The sequence below is a fragment of the Castanea sativa genome, chromosome 7 (assembly GCF_040712315.1).
Source record: "Castanea sativa cultivar Marrone di Chiusa Pesio chromosome 7, ASM4071231v1".
Taxonomy (NCBI): Eukaryota; Viridiplantae; Streptophyta; class Magnoliopsida; order Fagales; family Fagaceae; genus Castanea; species Castanea sativa.
In genome coordinates this window covers 26,322,823-26,346,700 of record NC_134019.1, presented here as the reverse complement: position 1 = coordinate 26,346,700, position 23,878 = coordinate 26,322,823, and the positions used below count along the sequence as shown (strand labels likewise).

The window sequence follows — 23,878 nt, the reverse complement described above, 5'->3', positions numbered from 1 at the left end:
TGTGTAAATAATGTTTGACTGTGGAGATTAAAGATAAATTTGTATAAAGATCGAAAATGAGCTATGAAGCCCAATTCATGTAATAAAGTAATTTGCTGGACCTGTCCAAAGTAGGGAAAAAATATATCCTGTAGAGAAGAAGCATATACACAACACAATACAAGGGCAAAATCATCCCAAGGAAAATGTGCTTCTCTTTATTTATTTTATTATTGTCTTGTGTTCTTTTTATTTGTTGTTCTTTTTATATTATATAATCTGTGATATATATATTTTTTCATGTGATAACATGTTTATTTGTGCTTCATTGTTGTTTCTGTGCATGACACAAATCTAGGAATCGGGTTAACACCCTAGATACGAACATGGGCATAATGGTGCGTATGCATTCAGTATGCTGCGTATGCATTTCTGGGCCTAGATTCGGTTTATAATTTTATTTTTTTGTCATTTACTTGTTTTATTTTACTGATGTTGTATATAGTTTTTATTTCTTTTTTCATGTTGCTTATTTTGCTTTTTGTATGTATGTATCTCCTTATTTGGTTTCTTTTCTTTTTATTTAATAAAGACAAAAAAATACAAAAAAGTTAATTTCATTTCAAATAAGTGGCTTAGAATTTCTTTTTAATTTGATTAGGATCAGTCACAGATTTTGATTAACTTTTCTCCAGCATGTTACTTAAATTTGAATTCGTTCATGTACAATGGAATAGAATTTGTTGCATGTGAGATATTGAGTATTTTGGTGCTTTGACTATTTCCTCCTTAAGTGTCTTTTAGAATCAAATGGGTAAGGATTTGAATAGGCAAGGGAATTAATGTGAATGATCGGAATGTTTCCCATCATGGATTTGTTTCCAATTGAAGCTTATGCACGTGGACTTGGCTAAATGAGGTACTGTGACTTATTTTCATCAATTTGAATGGCATTGAATATGGTCTTGCATGTTAAGGTGATTTAGTAATTCATAGATTGATATGACTATTATTGGATTTTTGATTGTAAAATTTTGAAGGCCAGCTTCATTAATCCCTGTTTTTTTTTTTTTTTTTTTTTCTGGGTATTTACTCCTACAAAAGGAGGGTGCGGTTTGGTGCTTTCTTCTATATTGATAAATAAACATAGGCTGTCAGTTATTTTGTGGCCTTCTATTATAATATGTGACTTTTTGTTGAATATATGACTATGATAAATGATGATATTTGAAAATCCCTTGAATCTTTTTGTGGCATATGTGGACTTATCCCGAAAATAAGTGTTCTGTTATTGTTTGTAGATGGGCAAAAATATACAAATATCATGTTTTTTTCCATAAAAATCTTGTTTGCAATATATCCTTAGCATACTTTCTCTCTTTTTTTTTGGTGTGATACTTCTAAAAATTGTACAAAAATAGAGCACGACTGTAGTAATACTTAATTTGACTACTACTTGGTAATGGCATATAAAATCTTCAAAATTCTGTTTGCTGCACTAGTTTCAACTGGCTCTGTAGAATGTCTCTCTTTTTGTGTGTACATCATCCCTCTGCGTAGTCTTTGAATTTTGTAACCTTTACTTTGGACCCATTTTGGGGCTGCCTCTTGTGTTCATGCCAAGTCCAAATGCTCAGGTGATGATTTGTGGCTTTGTGTGTGCTTAATTTTTTTGTGCGAAATTTTCATAGCATCTTATGGTGGCTATTTTTGGTGATGGTACAGATTGCTCATCAAGGTTCTTTTCTCACAAGGTGTTAATTACGCAACTTATCAATTAATCCCTCTTTCTCTGTCTCTCTCGCGTTACATACAATATGGGCATACATTGTTGGTCGAGTATATTTTAATAAACTAAATACTTCTGGTGGATCGTTTTCATAATTAATTAGTATGATGGGGTCAATGCGCGAGAAAATTCAACAAATATGATATTTTTATTTATTTTTAAATATAGAATCCAGTAATTATGACTGTTATTGTGATTGTGTTTGCATATAGAAATATTTATTCTATTATTTATAGAAGCTATAATGTGGCAATATTCTAATATAGGGTGTAAATATATTAGGTTTATACGGAATCTTTATTGAATTTAAACTGATTTGAAAAACATAAATTGCAGAGAAAAATTTGGGCTTTCAAAATTTGTGTCATAATCAACAAAAGTCAAAGACTATGCTTTTATAGACATTATATCTTATTTGGGTCATGATGATTTGTCATTAAGAGGTTTCTTGGACATAGTTACCATGGTTTTGGTTTCAACTATAGCATTTGGTTGTGTTTTTTTCCTTGCCTCTATATACTTTGCTAAATCAATGCAACATATTGGAGTGGAAGGATTTAGTTCCTTACCGTGTATTCTACATCGCTTACAATTCTTGTCTAGACTGTGAAGATTATAACTTGTGTGCAAATGTCATGCTTGTTGGAACCAATTCCTGTTACGCAACTTGTAAGGGAAACTGCAGTGGTTATGTAGGAGTTTGCTCAGTTTGAGTAATCAAAATATCTTTAATATGATATCAAACGTGTTACAATCATAATTTGATTTTGGTTGGTATCATTTCTAGAATTGTATTGAAATGGATAGATGAGTATTAGGTGTCTGGAAAAATTATTTGACCTCATTAGGTCACTTGGACTCTTCGTGGTCAATGATTGATGGCAACAGGCAGGCCAAGTGTTGGCTGGTAGACTTTTATGATTCTCTTATTTTGAAGTTTCTTTTGTAGTTTTTAATTCATATTAGTTTTGTTGTACTTGCTTTTTGTAGAGAACTAACCCCAGCTGAAATTGATGATATTTAGCTCGAGTGGAGTAGCGTGCTGCTTTCTCTTCTTGCCTGCCATGTCTTTGAAGAGATATTATTAATCAAATATATGTTGCATTCCTTCACATTGTAGTGGGTGATCAATTTAATGTAGATTAATTGATAGGATTAAATTTTTAACCTGTCTGAACTGGAGCAGCAAACTGGTGAGCCAATTGAGCCTACTATATATCCTCTGTTTATGGAGTGGTTTATTTTGGGCCTATTACTATATATCCTCTATTTATTATTCTGAGAAGAAAGTAAAATTACATCTTTTCTTCTACTACTTTGGCATAACTAGCACCGACAAGAAATTCAGGTAAGCTTTGTTTTCTTTCCTCACTAAGCATGTGGATGGTCTTACATTTGATTTGAATTGGTCTTGGTTTGGGTTGATATTCCTAGTACCTTGCATAAATGTCACATTTATAAACTGTTTTATATAATCCCTCTTTCATTTAGGAATTCTCTTTATATTCTGTTTTCTTACTGTATTTCCAAAGGAGTTTAGATTTTCTTCACATATATGAAGAAGGAAAGGATAATGTAACTTAGATTTTCTACTATTAACAATTTATATTTTTGTACCTAAAAATTAGTTAAGAAGGTGATGCATATGGTTGCTTTGCTGATAATTTCAGAAATGTAGAAAATATTTTTAACACTTTGAGGGAGTAGCATACCAACCTAACTGTCAAAACACTGCAGGACTTTGCTAATTATTAAGGTATTATGTTCGGTCACAATCTCCTGTAGACTTTAAGGTGATGTATTTTGATTTTTCTAATTAGTTGGATTTATTTTGATCAGATTTGAAAGACAAATTTCGAGCATCAACATTGGGATTGGAATAATTGGCACTGACAAGAAATTCAGGTAAGCTTTGTTTTCCTTCCTCACTAAGTGGATGGTCTTACACTTGATGTGAATTGGTCTTGGTTTGCGTTGATATTCCAAATACCTTGCATAAATGTCACATTTATAAACTGTTTTTCAAGTGGATATAAACTGGTCATGTGATTGCACGTTTTAAGATTTTTGGGAGGTGTCTACGTCACCATTCTCCATATGGCATGCTACTCACAGTTCCTTTGTTTTGAAGTTTATTCCCTGAAGCTGAAAGTTCAGTACTGGTGTCTAGGTAGCTCTGGTCTATGTGCATGTTCATGAGATGGTATTTATCATTTGTGTGTGCAAGGTCTTGAAGAATTGTGACGGAAAAATGTACCTGTGATCAACTGATCACAGTTTGTAACCCAGGTGAAATAGTCTAATAGTTCATTTGCATGGGACTTGTAATTCTAGGCTAATACACATATAAATGAAACCAATTACTTAGCAATATAGTTAAATGAAACAAATAATTTTAGGGATTATACATAAGCATACTCTTTTTTTATTTTTTATTTTTTGGTTTTGATAAGTTACATAAGCATACTCATTCTGTTACACAATCTTTTAATAGGTTTAAGAAAAGACTGATATAATTTATTATATATCGAATAGTGAGTATATTTCTTGAAGGATTTATCAGTTGTGCTCCATCTTAAAAAAATATTAAATGCTGATGAGAAAAGCTGGAATTGCCTTTAAGATTGTTTTCAAGTTCAGCTTGTGATTCTTAAACTTTTCCCCATTCTTCCTGGACAAAGGAGGTGGGGATACACTAACAAGACGAAATTGGATGACATTATCAGGTTTCTTTACATTCTATTTGCTTGATTTGTTTTTTTTTTTTTTTTGTTTTGTTTTTTTTTTTGTTTTTTCTGCCATGCCATACAAAGGTATGATCCTATTCTCTGGGACTTCTAATAGAAGTCTTGCAAGTAACCCAAATGGTCCATGTCATATAGACGATTTTTTGAGGGTTATTCTGGTATGGATTGTTAAAACTATTCAACATTAGAATTTTAGCTTTTGAAAACATATTTAGCATACCTGCTTCTGTTATTGCTTTTATTTGAATATTGGTCATTGCAGAAAGTCTTTATAGTTGGCTTTCATTGCAGAAAGTCTTTATTGCTGTTGTTGGGTAATATGCTAGTTTTTCTATTTGTTGTTTTGCAACTCCTGCCTTTCTTAGTGCATGTTATAAACCTCATTTTGAGTCACTGTTTTTTATCATAATATTCCTAGCATTTTGCTTTAGATTACCTAAGTTCTGATTGTGCTTCTACCTTAACTACTTGTGACAGAAAAATGTACCTGTGATCTACTGATCACAGTTTTTAACCCGGGTTAAATAGTCTGACAGTTCACTTGCATGGGACCTGTAATTCTAGGCTAGTACATATATAAATGAAACCAATTACTTAGCAATATAGTTAAATGAAACAAATAATTTTATGGATTATACATAAGCATACTCTAATAGTGAGTATATTTCTTGAAGGATTTATCAGTAGTGCTCCATCTTAAAAAAATATTAAATGCTGATTTTAATCATGTTCATCAATTGCCAACCTTCCAATTTCTTGGTGTTGATGATGAGAAAAGCTGGAATTGCCTGTAAGATTGGACGACATTATCAGGTTTCTTTACATTCTATTTGCTTGATTTGTTTTTTTTTTTTCCTGCCATGTCTTACAAGGTATAATCCTATTCTCTGGGGGTTCCTATAGGAAGTCTTGGAAGTAACCCAAATGGTCCATGTCATATAGATGTTTTTTAGAGGGTTATTCAGGTATGGATTGTTAAAACTATTTGTTACATTAGAATTTTAGCGTTTGAAAACATATTTAGCATACCTGCTTCTGTTATTGCCGTTATTTGAATATTGCTCATTGCAGAAAGTCTTTATAGTTTGGCTTTCAGTTTAGAGAAGTGCTTGGCTTTCAGTGTTGATTGGATTTACCTTTATAGTTGTTGGGTAATATGCTAGTTTTTCTATTTGTTGTTTTGCAACTTTTGCCTTTCTTAGTGCATGTTATAAATCTCATTTTGAGTCACTGTTTACTGTTAATTATCATTCTTTTTAGCATTTTGCTTTTAACTACTTGTTTCTGATTTACTTTAGCTTTAACAATTGTTTGTTGGGGTTGTTGATTTTTTCTTTTACTTTATTAATTTATTTTTCGTTAAATGATGCTTGTGCATTTATTTTTTGTTTTTTATAATCTATTTAATTCCAGTGGTGATGCGATTGCATCCTTTTATGTAAGGTTGATTTGATTTTGTTGTTCTCTTTCGTATATTCTTCTGAGTTGAATTTGTTTTGTCAATTTTTATTTTTTATATTCTTGCAAGTGTTCTTGAACTATGTAGCTGGGTATGTGTTTTTTTAGTTTGCTACATGTGGTGGATTCAAAGCGTGCGCCACTAAGGGTTTACACTTTCCTCTTGTACATTTGTCTGCTAAGTGTTGGGTAATAGGCTAGTTTTTCTATTTGTTGTTTTGCAACTACTGCCATTCTTAGTGCATGTTATGAATCTCATTTTGAGTCACTGTTTACTGTTATTTATCTTAGTCCTTTTAGCATTTTGCTTTAGGTTACCTAAGTTTTGATTGTGCTTCTACCCTAACCACTTGTTTCCAATCTGCTTTAGCTTTAACAATTGTTCGTTAGGGTTTTTGATTTTCTCTTTTACTTTACTAATTTATTTTTCGTTAAATGCTGCTCGAACTATGTAGTTGATTTTCTCTTTTACTTTATTAATTTATTTTTCATTAAATGCTGCTTGAACTATGTAGCTGGGTATGTGTTTTTTCAATTTGCTACATGTGGTGGATTCAAGGCTTGCACCACTAAGGGCCCGTTTGCTACTTGTCTTGTTTCTATTGACGTTTTCTTTGTAACAGGACATGGGAAACTTGTTTGACATGGCCGCATGCGTGTCCTAGCCATTTTTCTGCTCCAAAATAAAAGGCTGAAACATACTTCCTCTAATACCGATCTCCTTTCACTTCTTCCTCTCATGCCAATCTTCTTCTTCTTCTTCTTCAGCTCTTAGATCTATAATCCTATTACGCTTTTATAGTTTTTCCCCTTTTGCCCTTCTGTCCATGTGTGCTTTTTTATTGCTTTGTCTGCCTCACAGTGTCACACATTAAGAGCTCTTTTATCTTCAGCCACCTTCTTGAACAAAAGATGTGTAAATAGATGTTTCTTTTCAAATTTTTTTTTTTTTTGTCTTTTATGAGTTAAAAGTCTACCACCTATCAAGCCAGGTTGTCAACTTTTACAATTCTTTTTTCATTATCTAGGTAGATAGTATCAGTGGCTAGACTTTAATATGCTTCTAAAAGATTTTTTAACAATTATTTAAAAATATTTTTGTTAGAAAACAAAATTTTCAGGTTTGTCTTCTGTGTTTATTTGTAATTTCGAAAGTTTTTAAGGTATACATGTTCAAAAGATATGTTCTTTGGTGATTGCCATCTTTCAATGTCTCTCTTATAGAATAATATTCTAATTGCATGATTTCCATATGTGATCAGTCTTTTAAAGAAATGGTTGCAATGTGTCTGGTGAAAGATCCAGGAAAGAGGCGGAATTTATTGAAACACACCTTTTTCAAGCATCCAAAGTCTCTTGAGATTTCTGTGAAGAAATGATTTGCTGACTTGCCACCCCTTTACTATAGTGTAAACCTTTTGGTGCTTCTCTTACATGCATGCCATGTTCTAGGATTGTGCCCTGTATTGCGCCTTTTTATTGAAAATGTTTTTTTTTTTTTGATAAGTAAGATGTTTATTGATATCAAAAAATGAAACACCCTAGTACACAGGGAGTATACAAGGGTTAAACAGTCAAGAACAAAAATTACAAGAATCTAAGAAATCAAGAAAAGATAAAGATGATTGGTTCTGCAAAGCAGTCAACCAATCTCTAAGGGTTCTAAAGAAAAATAGCTTCAAGTCTGAAATTGATCTCTCCTTATCTTCAAAGCACCTGCTATTTCTCTCTCCAAAGACACCACAATAAGCAATGTGGAACAATCATCCATATATGCCCATTTCAATGACAACCAAATTTGCCTTTTTATTGAAAATGCTTTACCTATAAAATTACAAAGCATCATACAATGTATACCTCTTTTTAGGGGGGATGTTAATTTTCATTTGTTGCCTAATGTATGTCTCGTCGTCTCTTGCTCAGCTTCCTCCCAATGCAGTTACATCAATTATTGAAGAGATTGTACATTGAAAAGCCAAAGCCACTAGAAGTTGCATATCTTTCGTTTGCAAAATGGAGATATTCTGATCTTTCTAGCTTTGTTGTCAAGTTTCAACTCTAGTTTTTAAGAACTGTGTAACAGAGAATTTTTATTTGTATTTTTGCAGAGGAATGGTGATTTTGTTGCTAAACCCATGGTCTTTTGGGTCAATATTTAACTGGAAAGACAAATTTTATAAACATTTGCTAAAATGCAGCTATCCAGGTTAGTTAAGTTTTGTTTTTGTTTGTCCCTTCTGATTTGTTAGTATGACTGGATCTCAAAGATGAATGTCCCTTATAATCTGTTTGAGCAGGTGCTCACTTTGGACCAGAGCCTACAATAGACAGATTTTTTGTTGTTGTTATGGTATCACTAGTCACCCTTTTTTTCCTATGTTATTTATGAAGGATAATTAAGTTTAAATGCACTATAGAAACAACAACAGTGTCGCATCAACACTTGGTAATAGACACCAGCAGCTTATTATAAGAGGTAGTTTATTAGTAAAGTTTTGTGTCATCTTTGTAATTGAAGTTAGGGTCACGCTCTTATTAATTGATTGTGTCATGTGCTTAATTGTTGATTAGTTAGGAGCCATGTGCTTAACAGCTAGTTAGATCATTAGATCAGTGTAGCCAGCTGGCAGTTAGTGCTAGTCAATTAGTTGTGTTCATGAATTGTATAAAGGTGTGGAGATGGATTATAAGAGGCATGCAATGAGAATTCAGACTGTTCATATTCCTAGTCTTATCTAGTCCCTTTCAATTCTTCTAAGAGGCATGGCTGCCTTCTTATTCAGTCACTCACCATTTTTCCTTTGCTTAATTAGTTCTTATCAATCCTTTATTTACATATTTTTCTTGTTGTACAATTCTGGTTTGTCCTGCATCAAATCTCTAGCCAACCCTAGGTGCTGAGTCCAAGTTCATCCACCGCTATTTTTCCTGTTGCACATTTTTTTTTTGTCCTGCATCATTGTGCTAAAAAGTTCTCCATTATCCTAGGAAGTTTCTTTTGTGCTTTTTTGTGGAGTTTGGTAACTCAATTTGAGTTGACATGGGATTTTCGCTTTATCATGAGGTGGGCTTTCAGGTGTGTGTTATTGTTGAATGCTCCAATATAGCTGATGTTATTGTTGAACTGAATCTTCTGAGTGCTTCAAATGCCCTTGAAAGAAGGTAAGGTAGTTCTTTCATTCCTTTGGTTTCTTTCTAGCAACTCCAATATGTAAATGTCCTTAACACCGTCAGCACTATCAAGTTTGCAACTCAGTGGTTCACCGAGTAATATTGCTACAGTTATCTCTTACTGACTTGATTTTAAAACTGATATACTTGATTTTTATCATTGCTGAAGTTATGGGTCAAAACTAATGTTAGTTTATGTTTTGGTATCTGAAAGATGTTTCTATATGGCTTTAGCTTTACATGAAATTTGGTAGATTGTGACCTGTTATGTTTGTCTTTATTGTTTGTTTTTGTTTCTTTGTGAAATTTTATGGCTTTGTTATACTTTTGAAGGAGAATTTACGAAGTAAATAATTCTGTCATATGTCTTTTGGGTTTTAGTTGGACAATAATGAGCGATACTGATGTTGCAAAATTGTTTCTATAAGAACTTTTGTCAACCAAGTATTGAGGTTTACTGCTTGGTGTCTTGGAAAAGTAAAAAGTTATCCCAGTCCTTTAACCTTGATGACAATCCTGTGTTGTGACTTCTTGAGGTAATGTTGCACGTGTTCGAACACTTGGCCTAATGAGTTTGACTGATTCCTGCTAGGTATTGAAATTCGAAGTTATTATGGTTGATTTGTGTGTAGTATAAAGTCTTATTTGTAGTGTTTTCTTTTTTGGATAAATTTATTCATTGCTTTTTTGACATTTTTATTCAGTTTTATTTTATCTTAGGCATCATTTTTCTGTGGATTAATTGGTTTTTACGATGTCAACTAAAAAAAAAAAAAAATCAATTTACCTTGCATGAATGAAGGTGCACAATCTGGATACAATTGATAGTCATAAAAACTTTACTAATTTAGACCGCCCTGAATACATTATGTTTGGAAATATATGGTGAATTTTTGGCTACATAGAACCCTTCTTTGCCTTTTTAGTTTGGAAATATATGGAGTGAAAAGGGATAAGGATGGTTGGGGTAAGCGCCAGTCTTTTTTTTCAGAAAACCGTTTATGTTTTTTAAAGGTGTAAATGATTTTGATTTATATATAAAAAAAAGTGTAAATGTTTTCTGCCTATATACTGTAATTTTCCGTTGGCTAAAATTTTCTGACACACCAAATACCTGAAAACACATTATCAGTTTATGCCAAAAACAAATGAAACCTTAGAGTTTTGTTGTTTTTTGGATTGGTAAGTAGTTATACATGCACTCAACAGTTCTTGAATCATGACCTCACACTCCTTTCCATTATTCTTGGACATAGTTGCCATGGTTTTGGTTTCAATTATAGCATTTGGTTGTTTTTTTTCCTTGCCTCTATATACTTTGCTAAATCAATGCAACATATTGGAGTGGAAGGATTTAATTCCTTACCGTGTATTCTACATCGCTTACAATTCTTTTCTATACTGTGAAGATTATAACTTGTGTGCAAATGTCATGCTTGTAGGAACCAATTCCTGTTATGCAACTTGTAAGGGAAACTGCAGTTGTTATGTAGGAGTTCGCTCAGTCTAGGTAGTCAAAATATCTTTAATATGATATCAAATGTGTTACACTCATAATTCGATTTTGGTTGGCATCATTTCTAGAATTGTATTGAAATAGAGAGATTTGTATTAGGTGTCTGGAAAAATTATTTGACCCCTATTAGGTCACTTGTACTCTTCATGGTTAACGATTGATGGCAACAGGCAAGTGATGATGGCCTGCTAGGAATTAGGTGGACCTTATGACAGCTGGTGGCCAGTGGTTGGTGGCGCTGATGGTTGGCAACTGGTGGCCGATGGGCGTCTAAGTATGGTATGGAGTACATTTCTGGACTTAATGTTACTTTCTTCAATATGGATACTTAATGGTGCCATTGGTAATATCTCTATATGAATGATACTTGTTTTTAATTTTATTGTTATTTAATGAGTTCCATGTATTGTGTCACTTTATGATGAATTAGAATATAATAGTCTATATAAGCCAAGTATGTACCCCAAGAAGGGGAGATTATCTTGATGAATAAAGTTTCTTTTGAAATTGAGTTTATGGTTTGGTGCCGACTCCAGTCAACCTTAAGTTTTGACTCCTAGTGGTTTTTTTCCTCGCTTGGTGCTAGCCAAGCAAGCCTTGGTATTGACCGTTCTCCATGTTAGGAAACTATGGGAAGTAGCTAAACTTAATGCATATGATCCAGTTAATGCATCGTGTATGCAGCACCAGTAAGCATGAGTAAGTAAATTTTTGTATGTGTAAGCACCAGTAACAGCAATAGTGCAGCGTCAACACTTGGTACTAGACACCAGTAGCCTATTATAAGAGGCAGTTTATTAGTAAAGTTTTTGTATCATCTTTTTAATTGAAGGTTCTTGCAGACGAAAGCAAAGAGGTACTCTTTTTTTATTATTTATTTAATTTTAATTTATATATATTTATTATTACTTTCTATTTACTATTTATTAATTCTATAATTTTTTTTATATAAGAAATTCATCACGTGCTAATTGATTGATTGTGTCATTTGCTTAATTTTTGATTAGTTAGAAGCCATGTGCTTAACAGTTAGTTAGACCATTAGATCTGTGTAGCCAGCTGGAGGTTAGTTTTAGTCAGTTAGGGTTAGGGTTTTATGGTTTAGGTTTTAGGGTATAGGGTATAGGGTTTAGGGTTTAGTATTTAGGGTTTTAGATCCATACACCAATGCATTCATTTGTCATCACTTTGGATAGATTATATTTTATGTTCACATGAACATGCATTCACATATCATATGTTCTCACTTTCCCATATGTTTATGTATTCTACTTGTCATCCTTTAGGTTGATCGTACATGTTCACATGCTTCTAAAATTTTTCAAATAAATTACTTGTCAAAAAAAAAGATTTTCAAATGTCAAATTCTGAAGTTATCACTTTGTATGCATATAACCATTATATCCCATTGTTGTCTCTGTGTCTTTTTGTATGAGGAAAAAAGTGTAAAATGGAAAAATTGCTAATCAAACTTGTTATTCTATTCTTTGGAATGAGATTAGTTGTAATTGATCAAGAATGCATTTTACCTTCCAAGCCATTGCCATGCAATCACATGCTTAGCTATACTCCTTAATGTTATTTTCTAGCATAAATTGGTCACATACCGATGCATTTCACACGTCATCTCATAGGGTAGATTATATGTGGTCACATGCTCACATATCCATGCCTTCATTTGTCATCACATAGGATAGATTATATTCTACACTAACATATTCATGCATCTCACATGCCCATTCATTCATATATCATATAACTATACTCTTTAATGTTAGTTTCTAGGATAAATTGCTCAAATGCCCTTTCATTGTGCATATCATCTCATAGGGTAGACTATATGTGCTCACATGCTCATATATCCATGCATTCATATGCCATCACTTAGGAAATATTATACTCCATGCTCACATGTTCATGCACCTCACATGCCCATGCATTCATATATCATATGTCCTTACTTAGCCTCAGCCCATGACATGTTGAACATGAACACGACCTGTTCATTAAATGGGTCAGCCGTGTTGATCCGAATATGACCTAAACCTATTTAGCCTCAACTCATGACCTGTTTACAAACGGGTTAGTTGTGTCGAGTTGCGGGTCGTGTTAGGTTTTGCCACCCCTATTTAGGGTTTTAGGGTATAGGGTCTTGGGTGTAGAGGTTAGGGTTGAGATTTTTAGATCCATTCATTCATTCTTCCCCACTTAGGATAGATTGTATTCTACGCTCACATGTTCATGCACCTTACGTGCCCTTGCATTCATATATCATATGTTCTCACTTGCCCATATGTTTATGCGTTCTACTTGTCATCCCTTAGGTTAATTGTACATGTTCACATGTTTCTAAAATTTTTCAAATTCTTAAGTTATCCATTTGTAAGTATATAACCTTCATGCCCCATTGTTGTCTCTTTGCGTCTTTTTGTATGACAAAAATGCGTAGAAAGGAAAAACGCTAATCGAACTTGTTATTCTATGCTTTGGAACGAGGTTAGTTGTATTTAAATCAAGAATGCAATTTACATTCCTAACCATTGCCATGCAATTACATGCTTAGCTATACTCTTTAATGTTATTTTCTAACAAAAATTGCTCACATGCCTATGCATTTCACATGTCATCTCATAGGGCTGACTTTATGTGGTCACATGCTTACATATCCATGCATTCATTTGTCATCACTTAGGATAGATTAGATTCTATGCTCACATGTTCATGCACCTCAAATGCCCTCGCATTCATATATCATATGTTCTCACTTGCCCTTATGTTTCTGCATTCTACATGTCAGCCCTTAGGTTGATTGTACATGTTCACATAAATGCATTTTACATGTCATCTCATAGGGAAGACTTTATGCGTTCACATGCTCGCAAATCTATGCATTCATTTGTCATCGCTTAGGCTAGATTATTTTCTATGCTCACATGTTCATGCACCTCAAATACCCTTGCATTCGTATATCATATGTTCTCACTTGCCCTTATGTTTTTGCATTCTACATGTCAGCCCTTTGTTTGATTGTACATAGTCTCTTGGTGCCACTCTTGAGCTCCAAACCTTGATATTTTGACATGTGTGAATGATTCCCATATCTGGTGTGCATATATTTTCATATCCTTGTCCATTGCAAATTTCTATGAGTTTTTTTTTCCTTGGTTTATTGTATAGTGGATTATGTAACATGATTGGTGCAGCAACCCAAAAGAGTTGGATACGATTTAATGGAGGAGGTATATGATCTAATTACCTTATGCCTTTCTCTGTTTAAATTATTTTGGAGGATATTCCTACCATAATTAATACTCAATCTAAGAATGCTAACTGATGTGGTTGTTCCAATTTTCTATGCATTTTATCTTCTCAATGCCTATCATGGAGGCAATACAAATGCTTTTTACATCTTCAGAGCACGCAAACTATTATTTTGATGTTAATACTGATGGTTTTGAAGAGGCTTTGGATAGGCAGATTTTGTTCTTCATTTTTCTGCTGCCTGTTATTCTCATAACTGCTCTCAGAAATGTAACCCTAGAATGCTTTTTTTTTTTTTGGTGTTGTTCAGATTTGCTCAGTTCTACCTTTGATGTCAGCTGATGCTACCAATGGAAATGAAAGCTGTTGATTCTGGTTTTTTGTTCTTTTCTGACATAACACTGTTACTTGCCTCTTTTTTTATTTATTGTTTATCATCTCTCTCTCATGCAGATAATCAGAAAAAAACTTGTCTGGTGCTTGCAGAATGAACCAGGTAGTAGTTATTGCCTTTTCTAAGCATTTTTGTAACTGCAAGGTGCTCTATATATCAATCTTAAAATACTATATGGGTGAAATTCAAGGTAGTAGATAGTTTTTAGGAAAAGCAGATATTTGAAATGAATGTAGAAATTACTCTCATATCTATGGTGCTACTATTGTTAATATAATTCATTGGTTAGATATACACCATATGGCCTGTATGGTTAGATTATTTCATATATCAGCTTCCTCTGTTCAAAGCTCTGATACTTGGAAGCCATTTTTGGAATTTGGCCTCATAATGTTTTCCAATTTCATCATGAGTTTTTTTCCCTTTGGGTTAGCCTTCTATACAGCTCCAGACATGAATTTCTTAACCCAGTGGGCCACACTTTGTTAGTTGGATCAACCCAACTCACTAGTCATTCCCTGGTTCATCAATGGTGATGGGAAGCGTTTTACAAGGGTGTCTCTATTGAACTTTGAATTGCTAACAGAAAAGAAAACAAAAAATTATGTACCGGATAGGGAATCTAAAAATAGTTGAATGGATTCCATGAAAGACCAATCAAACATGGTCTGTGCAAATAAAGCTAGGAATTGATCCCCAGTAAGCTCTATATCAGCTACAGATGCCTCCCTATAAGTAGCAATCTCAAATAAAAACAGGAAGGTTATAATAAGAACAGTGTTTAAATGGTTTCATGTTTTGGGCTCTAGTGAGCTCTCACAATAAGCATGCTTTCATTGTTTTCAGTATTGACCAATAGTGGGGTCTCAATAATAATTTCTGATCAATTTTTTGTTTAATCAAGTAACCTTATGTGGAAAGAGTCATGAAGGGCTGAGGAGTCTGGTTTTTTGAATAATTTTCCGATGTCTTTGTTATGTTCTGTGGTCTCCAATGGATATGATTTCCCCTACCTCTTATTTGATCTTTTGATTAGCATGTCCATTGGGTTATAAAAAATGCTGACAGTATGCTTCTCTCTCTCTCTCTCTCTCTCTCTCTATATATATATATATATATATATATATATATATAAGCTTTTGTTAATTATTATTCTAATTTAGAAAGCTGTCATGTTTATTACTTGGAATTAAGATCATTTAATTTTAATTAGTCCAAACTGATGGGGGTTGGCTCTATCCTATCGTGTAATTTTTATTTATCGCATTCTTCTCTAGACTCTCTTCATCATGTGTTGCAGGACTAAGACATGCTCATTTATTGTTCTGCATGAAAACAAATTAATGAAATAAGTAATAATGTTAAAGCTTTTTTCTTGATTCCTGCATTTTTCCCACGGTAAGATTTAATAGTGGCTGTGGGAAGACGCTTTTTGTGGGGATTATTGCATGTTGAATTATCATGAACTTTTTCTGTTGCAGTTGATATATGCTCCTTCACTCTTGATGAGTTTGCTTAATCATTTCATGACAAGGTTAAATCTCATTTTTAATCCACCTTTACGTATTGAATTTTGTGTCTTACCTCATTATTTGAATAAGATTTAAATTACCTTTTGTTCGTTTTTTCTTTTCTCTATGCATTCCTTTCATGATTCCTTGTTACTTGGAAAAACTCATGTGGCCCTTCTCAAGCTTTTTATATCTGATGTTGAAGCAGAGCTTTGTAATGGATATTTTCCCCATATATGAGCATATCTTGCAATTTTCTTGCATTACTTCATTTTTCGTTGGGATTATTGCATGTTGAATTATCATGCTAAGACTTACGACTGGCTTTTCTTGAGCTGGTTTTCCATTTCCTTTATACTTATTATGTTGCAGTTGATATATGCTCTTCACTCTTGATGAGTTTGCTTAATCATTTCCTGACAAGGTTAAATCTCATTTCTGATCCACCTTTACATATTGAATTTTTCTGTCTCTTATCTCATTGTTTGAAAAACATTTAAATTTCCTTTTGTTGGTTTCTTCTTTTCTCTATACATTCCTTTCATTATTCCTTGTTACTTGGAAAATTGCATGTGGCCCTTCTCAAGCTTCTTATATCTGATGTTGAAGCAGAGTTTAGTAATGGATATTTTCCCCCACGTTTGAGCATATCCTGCAATTTTCTTGCATTACTTCACTTGGTGAGTATAAAACAATGCATGTTGTGGTCAGCTATTAACTTGATCAACAATAACTTTGTTTATGTTTGTAACTGTCTTGTACACTTGTATCATCTTGGGACAAGAAACAAATAATTATAGTGAAATGGACATGACTGTATGTGATGGATGTAAATGATTAGGGCCTACCTTTCCATTGTTAGGATGTGAAAATGATTAAGCGTCTATTACCTCTCAATGATTAGATTTTATAAAGGTCTTGCATAATAAGACGTAGCTGTTGTAAGGAGTTTTTAAATTGTAAGATAGAAAACCACTCTGCAGTATTTTTTTCACACATTCTTACTTGATGATGCTTGTCTTGTTTGGTTCAAAGATGAACTTGCGGTTGAGTTTGTTTTCAAAATCATTATTGTAGATAAGTGTGACCATTGTTGTAAACTAATAGGGTGCATGTGTAACTTACCACTAAAAAAAATCGGGTGACAAGCAACCTGTGTGATAGTTGAACTGCCTTCTTCTCAAATAGAATTATATAGATCTCAGCAAGTTGACAAAACTGGTGATACATTTCATATAATGAAGTATGGTATAAAGAGAATAACAACTCATAATAGAAGAGTTCGCCTGCCAAGACTACATAAAAAGCCTCACACTCTAAAAACATGATAAAGGGCCTAATGTTTCCGCTTTTCTAAGAATATTCTTTGTAAATATGTATATTACTATTAGTAGCCCCTCCAAACACTTTTTAAAGATCCATGTGCTCTTTGTTTTTTGATAGTTACAATGTGTGTGTGTTGGGGTGGGTGGGGTTTGAACTTTAGATGTCTCTATTGGAAACACTAGGAGGTGCCAGTTGAGCTACAAAGGCTTTTGGCAAATTCATGTGCTTTTTTTACAATGTTGGTTTCTAAATGGATTATAATGATGCCTATAACTCCTTCCCAAAGTTCTACATGGACAAGTGATTTTTTTAATGAATTTCTCTATGATGTTGATTTAGTAGATTTTGGAAGGTGGGTAAAATGTGGAGTTTTGCTTAATTCTCAAGGGATTCTTTCTTAATTCTTTTATTAAAATAAAATAAAATGGAAGATCTTCATACTTGTGTAATTTTATTGATGATTTTGGCAGGCTGAAAACCAAAGAGTTGCTCTGGAGTTTTGGAAGAGTGCTCTAAACCCTCTAACATGGACAAAAATACTGCGTCAAGTTTTGGTTGATGCTGCTTTTGGTTCAAAGCTAGGTGCAATGTGGAGGGAAGCCCTTAACAAGGTATTTAAATTATTAACTCTTGGTTTTGCACCTGATTTAAGTGTCTATTTGAAACAGTTTCTAGATTTTTGCTGAAAACTTTTTGCTAAAAGTATTGTAAATAAAAGTAAAAGTTTAATAAATTAGTAGATGACTAACATGGGGTCCGCAAATAGTTATTAAAAAAAGCAAGAAGTTCAACAATTTTTGTATCACTAAGAGTGGGAGAGAGGGAGAGGGAGGGAGAGTTTTAGTCAAATCTCTTTTCTTTATGCAATTGATGGTATCTGCCAGCAATTTTTAAACTGATTGTTGGAGTTAGGATATCCAGTTTTCCGAATTGGGTTGCAAATGCACAATTAACTGGGATGTACACTTTGGGTTTGCAGTTCTAGTGAGTAGGGGAATCCATTAACTCTGGTAGTGGGTTATGGGGTCGAGCATTAGTAATTTAGTATCCTAATGCTTGTAGATCAGTTTAGATTGGGAGGTAGATTCCATAAATTTTTTGAGCCCCTTTAGTGGTCCAAGCTGCAGGATATTGGAGGGAAATTTTGGTCTTGTGGTGGCTAACTAATGATGAAAGTTTATATGTGACGTTGTGTTTTAAGGCTTGTGTGGGATAAAATTGTAGGACTTGTCCCTGAAAAAAGATTTGGTGCGTTGTGCTTTTGCAAAGGTGGCTTTGTTTATTTTTCAAGTAAAACAATTCAAAGAATTCTTTGAGGTGACAACTTGTTCTAAAGAAAGAATTTTGGTAAGTTGGTGTTATGTGTGTAAAAGGGACAGACAGTTGATGGTTAATATTCAGTTAATACTGTTAGGCTTTGCTCTTTAGTCTTTATTGTCTTTAGTTGTGTTGATTCCTTCTGAATTGTGTGTTAGGGGAACTTCATTGCTTTTCCTCAAGAATGTTTGCACCTTCCATGTGGCGGTGGTTGAATTTGTTACTTTTTCTTTGCTTAATATTTACTTCTACTTTTTCTACTTTCCACAAACACTGGTGCTTGGAAGTTATTTAGGGGTGTGTTTATACTTCCTTTGTATGGGGTTTGTTTTCTTTAGAAATTTTCTAACAAATTAGTTACCTAACAATGAAATGGTATATAAGGTAATGGGAGACTGATACAGCAGCCTTTTTGGGCATTCATTACCCTGTTTGATTTTCTTTTATTCTCCCATTCTCTCTCTCTCACACAATCTTAACTTGCCTTGCATTATTTGGTTCTGTATTAACATTTTGTTCATAATGTCTTTGTTTATGTCCTAAAAAATCTTGTCCATCTTGCCAAGACAACCAAAGAGCAGACAAAAGGATTAAGGTTCTTGAGAAAGATTTTTTATTGCCATTCTCTGAAAGTTGTCATGGCCTACTTGTTTTACCCTGGCCACTCTCATTACATTGTCTTTACTAATTTTCACATGAACTCCTTGACTTTTTATCTGTGTGTGGGGTGGGTGGTAGGTGGAAGAGCACGCCATCTTTAAGTCACCAGTTTTCTAATAAAAAGAGTGCTTTGGCGAAGAAGCACGGTGTTAGAAAGGTTTGGTGGGCAACTTATCCTGTTGGGGGTGATATATCTACTGGTAACGGTTATACTGACAGGGAAGTGGTTGTATCTCCAATCTCATCATCTAAAGCACCTAAAAAACCACAACATCGGGCGAAAAGATCACAACAAGCTCCTGTGGCTTTAAGTTTTTTACTTTTAATTTTATGAAATATTTTTGTCCATTTACCTTTCTGTATGGGCTTTGTGGATTGATGATCATATTTATCCTAATGGTTACTTACAGTATTTTCTGACAAATTAGTTATGTATTTAGAAACTGGTAAGGTTAAGAAATAAATCACATGATAGGAGGAAATAGTCCACCGGAAGAAGAGAGGTTTGTAATAAGTTATTGAAATTATGTTGTTTAAGTAGTAACATATAACTTTTTGTTATATGCCAGGTGGAACCCAACCATGATGATCATCTCAGGTGGAACCCAACTGGGATGATCATCTCAAACAACCAGATATAGTAAAATGTGAACTTGCTTTGGAAGGAGCAATATCTCGAGAATACCGTAATCATGTAGTTAAACTTTTGGATGACGACAAGCTGGAGCTGCGAGAGTTAGAAGCAGGACCAAATCCACTGAGGTGTTTAGATCATTTTGCTGCTAACGGTATACATGGTTGTTCACTTTAGAAAGGTTGGTATTGGAGGAAGAATCTGACAAAGTTCTATATCATGTCAAATGCATGTATTATTTTTAGATTTGTGTATTTGAAGTTGTTGATATCTGTAACTTCATTTGATTTGCAGATTTGCTGACTAAGTTTCCTCCAAATTCTGTTAAGAACATAAGATGAAGCAGCCATTCTGTACTCAACTTTGGGATTCTTCTCCAGAGATTGTCAAGAAATTGTTTAAGGTGCATAGTTAGCAATATTTTTTCTCAGACTTAATTTTTTAAATTAGTATTCTACCAAGATATATCATATGCAAAAGATGCTGCATTCGGTCTTTCTATTGCAGTGGCTTTTATAATGCACATGCTTGAAGTCTTATTCATGAATAATTTTTTACCTAGCAAATGCAAGATATACATTATCTGCTATCCCTAATGATTTTAAGACTCAGATATGGTATTGACTGTTTTGTATACTTACAAGGACTAGTTTCCTTGCTATATGCCGAAACAATTTAGTGACTCCCTGATGCGAACCTCAATCGACACGCTTTGAGACTCAACAAAAATATTGGAATATTTACCAAGGAAATCTAAAATTCAGATTTATGATAGAAATCCTGACCCAACGTTTATAATCGAAATGCGAACCAAAGGTATAAGTTGATGATGAGAATCAACAAGCATTTAAGGGTCCATTGCATGTTCAAGTTGAGCTTATTATAAGAGTAAGATTCAAGAAGATCAAAGAAGCACTTAATGGGCTGATTCAAGAGATTTGGGCTGATTCTAAAGCAAGGCATTCCAAACTTGACCCAAAGGAAGATGAAAACGTAATAAATTTAATTCAAGCTATTTGGGGCTGATCTGGCTTAAACGGGAGTGATTTATGGCGTGAATTAATGGCTGATTGACTTTCTAGCTCTATATCAGTTAATGAAGATTTTTTTTCTATTTTGGATCTGTTAATTTCAGACTAAATCAACTTTTATTTAGGGTTTTATTATTTAGTACGTTTTTTTTTTTTTTTTAATATTTATTTCCTTGTTTTTAGGTTCATTTAATGCTTCTCAAATTAGATTCCTGATAGGGTTAGGTATTAATTAGGAGTTATTTTAGAATATATTTTCTTGTCTGTCAAGTCTTGAAGTCTGTAAACGTTTTTCATTATATTATTGAATAAAAATCAGAAAAGGTGAGGGTTTGCCCTTCTTTTGGTTCTTTAAGAACTGTGAACTTATCAGGGATTCTTCCTTGTGGCGTTCAAACTTTATACCTTTAGTTCGTGATTTTTTATAATCATTGGGTCAATGTCAACTTATACTTTTGGTTCGCGTTTCGATTATAAACGTTGGGTCAGGGTTTCTATCAAAAAACTGAATTTTAGCTTTTTTGAGCAAGTATTCCAATATTGTTTGTTGGGTCTCATAGCGTGTCGATTAATGATGCGAACCTCAATCGACACGCTTTGAGACCCAACAAACAATATTGGAATACTTGCCCAAGAAAGCTAAAATTTAGTTTTTTTTATAGAAACCCTGACCCAACGTTTATAATCGAAACGCGAACCAGATGTATAAGTTGATCTTGACCCAATGATTATAAAGAATTACGAACCAAATGTATAAAGTTTGAACGCCACAAGGAAGAATCTCTGATAAGTTCACAGTTCTTGAAGAACCAAAAGAAGGATAAACCTTCACCTTTTCTGATTTTTATTCAATAATATAATGAAAAACGTTTGCAGACTTCAAGACTTGACAGACAAGAAAATATATTCTAAAATAACTCCTAATTAATACATAACCCTATCAGGAATCTAATTTGACCTAAAAGCATTAAATGAACCTAAAAACAAGGAAATAAATATTTAAAAAAAACGTACTAAATAATAAAACCCTAAATAAAAGTTGATTTGGTCTGAAATTAACAGATCCAATATAGGAAAAAAATCTCCATTAACTGATATAGAGCTGGAAAGTCAATCAGCTATTAATTCACGCCATAAATCACTCCCGTTTAAGCCAGACCAGCCTCAAATAGCTTGAATTAAAATTATTGCGCTTTCATCTTCCTTTGGGCCAAGCTTGGAATGTCCTGCTTTAGAATTAGTTCAAATCTCTTGAATCAACCCATTAAGTGCTTCTTTGATTATCTTGCTCTTGTAATTGGCCCAACCGGAATATGCAATGGATCCTTGAATGTTTGTTAATTCTCAGCAGTTGACCTTGACCCAATGATTATAAAGAATCACGAACCGAATGTATAAAGTTTGAACGCCACAAGGAAGAATCCCTGATAAGTTCACAGTTCTTGAAGAACCAAAAGAAGAGCAAAACCTCACATTTTCTGATTTTTATTCAATAATAGAATGAAAAACGTTTACAGACTTTAGGGCCTATTTAAGGGCTCCATAAAACTTGACAGACAAGAAAATATATTCTAAAATAACTCTTAATTGATACCTTACCATATTAGGAATTAAATTTGACCTAAAAAGCATTAGATGCACCTAAAAACAAGGAATTAAATCACCTAGACCTAAAATAACGTTTTTACATAAAAATACCAAAAAAATAAATTACAATAATTAAACAGTAAATTGTGTCCTACATCAGACCTCTCCACTTGAAACAAACTCGTCATCGAGTTCATCTTTGAAATTTGAAATCTTCCGCTCCAAATAAACAAATACTTCGAATGCTTTAATGACTTGATCCGGTTGTGAAATTTGAATCCTTCATAAAGTGTAGTAGAAAATTTCTTCTCATCTATTTTCAATTTATTTGCAACATCAATTAACAAAGGGTTGATAATAAAATTAAAATTTTCTACTCCAAGAAAATCAACATATTGTATAGTCATCTTTAACAAATCAACTGAGACTTGAGGATTGTGAGTTGTGGACTCATCCTCATATTTGACCTCAATTGAATCTTCTACAATGTTCTCAATAATTACGATCTCTTTTTTTTTCAAGTTTTTTTTTTTCACTTTTTTTTTTTTGGATGATAACAGGAAACAAAAGATAAAAGGATAGAAAACTGATTTTAGAACCTGTGCTCTGATACCAAATGATGCGAACCTGAATCGACACGCTTTGAGACCTAACAAAAATATTGGAATATTTACCCAGGAAATCTAAAATTTAGATTTATGATAGAAACCTTGACTCAACGTTTATAATCGAAACGCGAACCAAATGTATAAGTTGACCTTGACCTAATGATTATAAAGAATCACGAACCGAAGGTATAAAATTTGAACACCACAAGGAAGAATCCTTGATAAGTTCACAGTTCTTGAAGAACCAAAAGAAGAGCAAAGCCTCACCTTTTCTGATTTTTATTCAATAATATAATGAAAAACGTTTACAGACTTTAGGGCCTATTTAAGGGTTCCATAAAACTTGACAGACAAATAAATATATTCTAAAATTTATACCTTACCATATCATGAATCAAATTTGACCTAAAAAGCATTAAATGCACCTAAAACAAGGAATAAAATCACCTAAACCTAAAATAACGTTTTTACATAAAAATACCAAAAATTATAAATTACAATAATTAAACAGTAAATTGTGTCATACATCAGATTGAATCTGGTCATCATCTTCTTCGCTTTCAGTTTCCACCTCTCCATCAATACGTGCGATCATGGTCCTCTTATTTGGGCATTGTGAAGCAATATGACCTATTCCGAAACAACGAAAACACTTAATATCACGATTACGAGTCTGGGATTCATTTTTACCTTTGTTGACACTGGGAGCTTCATCTCTCCTTTTTGGTGGTTCGGCTTTGGACTTGAAAACAGCCCCTTCATCTTTCCTCCCATTTGACCTCCATGAAGCAGAAGAGCCCGGATTTTGAAATGACCGAGTTCTTTTACTTTTAAACTGTCGTTCCACCTTTATTGCCATGTGCACCATGTCCTCCAACTCCACGTAGTG

The 23,878-nt window shown here is 33.4% G+C and overlaps 2 long non-coding RNA genes across 5 annotated transcripts; both read left to right on the top strand.

Moving 5' to 3' along the window:
* Positions 1-2,389: 2,389 nt before the first annotated feature.
* Positions 2,390-8,053, top strand: LOC142642201 (uncharacterized). The gene is made up of 3 exons (XR_012845613.1): positions 2,390-3,524; positions 3,608-3,673; positions 7,897-8,053. It is a non-coding gene; the product is annotated as an uncharacterized LOC142642201 (long non-coding RNA).
* A 5,372-nt stretch (positions 8,054-13,425) lies between these two features.
* Positions 13,426-20,257, top strand: LOC142644692 (uncharacterized). Of its 4 annotated transcripts, none has more exons than XR_012845977.1 (5): positions 13,426-14,296; positions 14,375-14,417; positions 17,623-17,763; positions 19,699-19,944; positions 20,058-20,257. It is a non-coding gene; the product is annotated as an uncharacterized LOC142644692 (long non-coding RNA). The 4 variants fall into 4 exon arrangements; XR_012845976.1 differs by having other exon boundaries at positions 19,208-19,944; XR_012845975.1 differs by having other exon boundaries at positions 17,623-19,944.
* Positions 20,258-23,878: the final 3,621 nt, after the last annotated feature.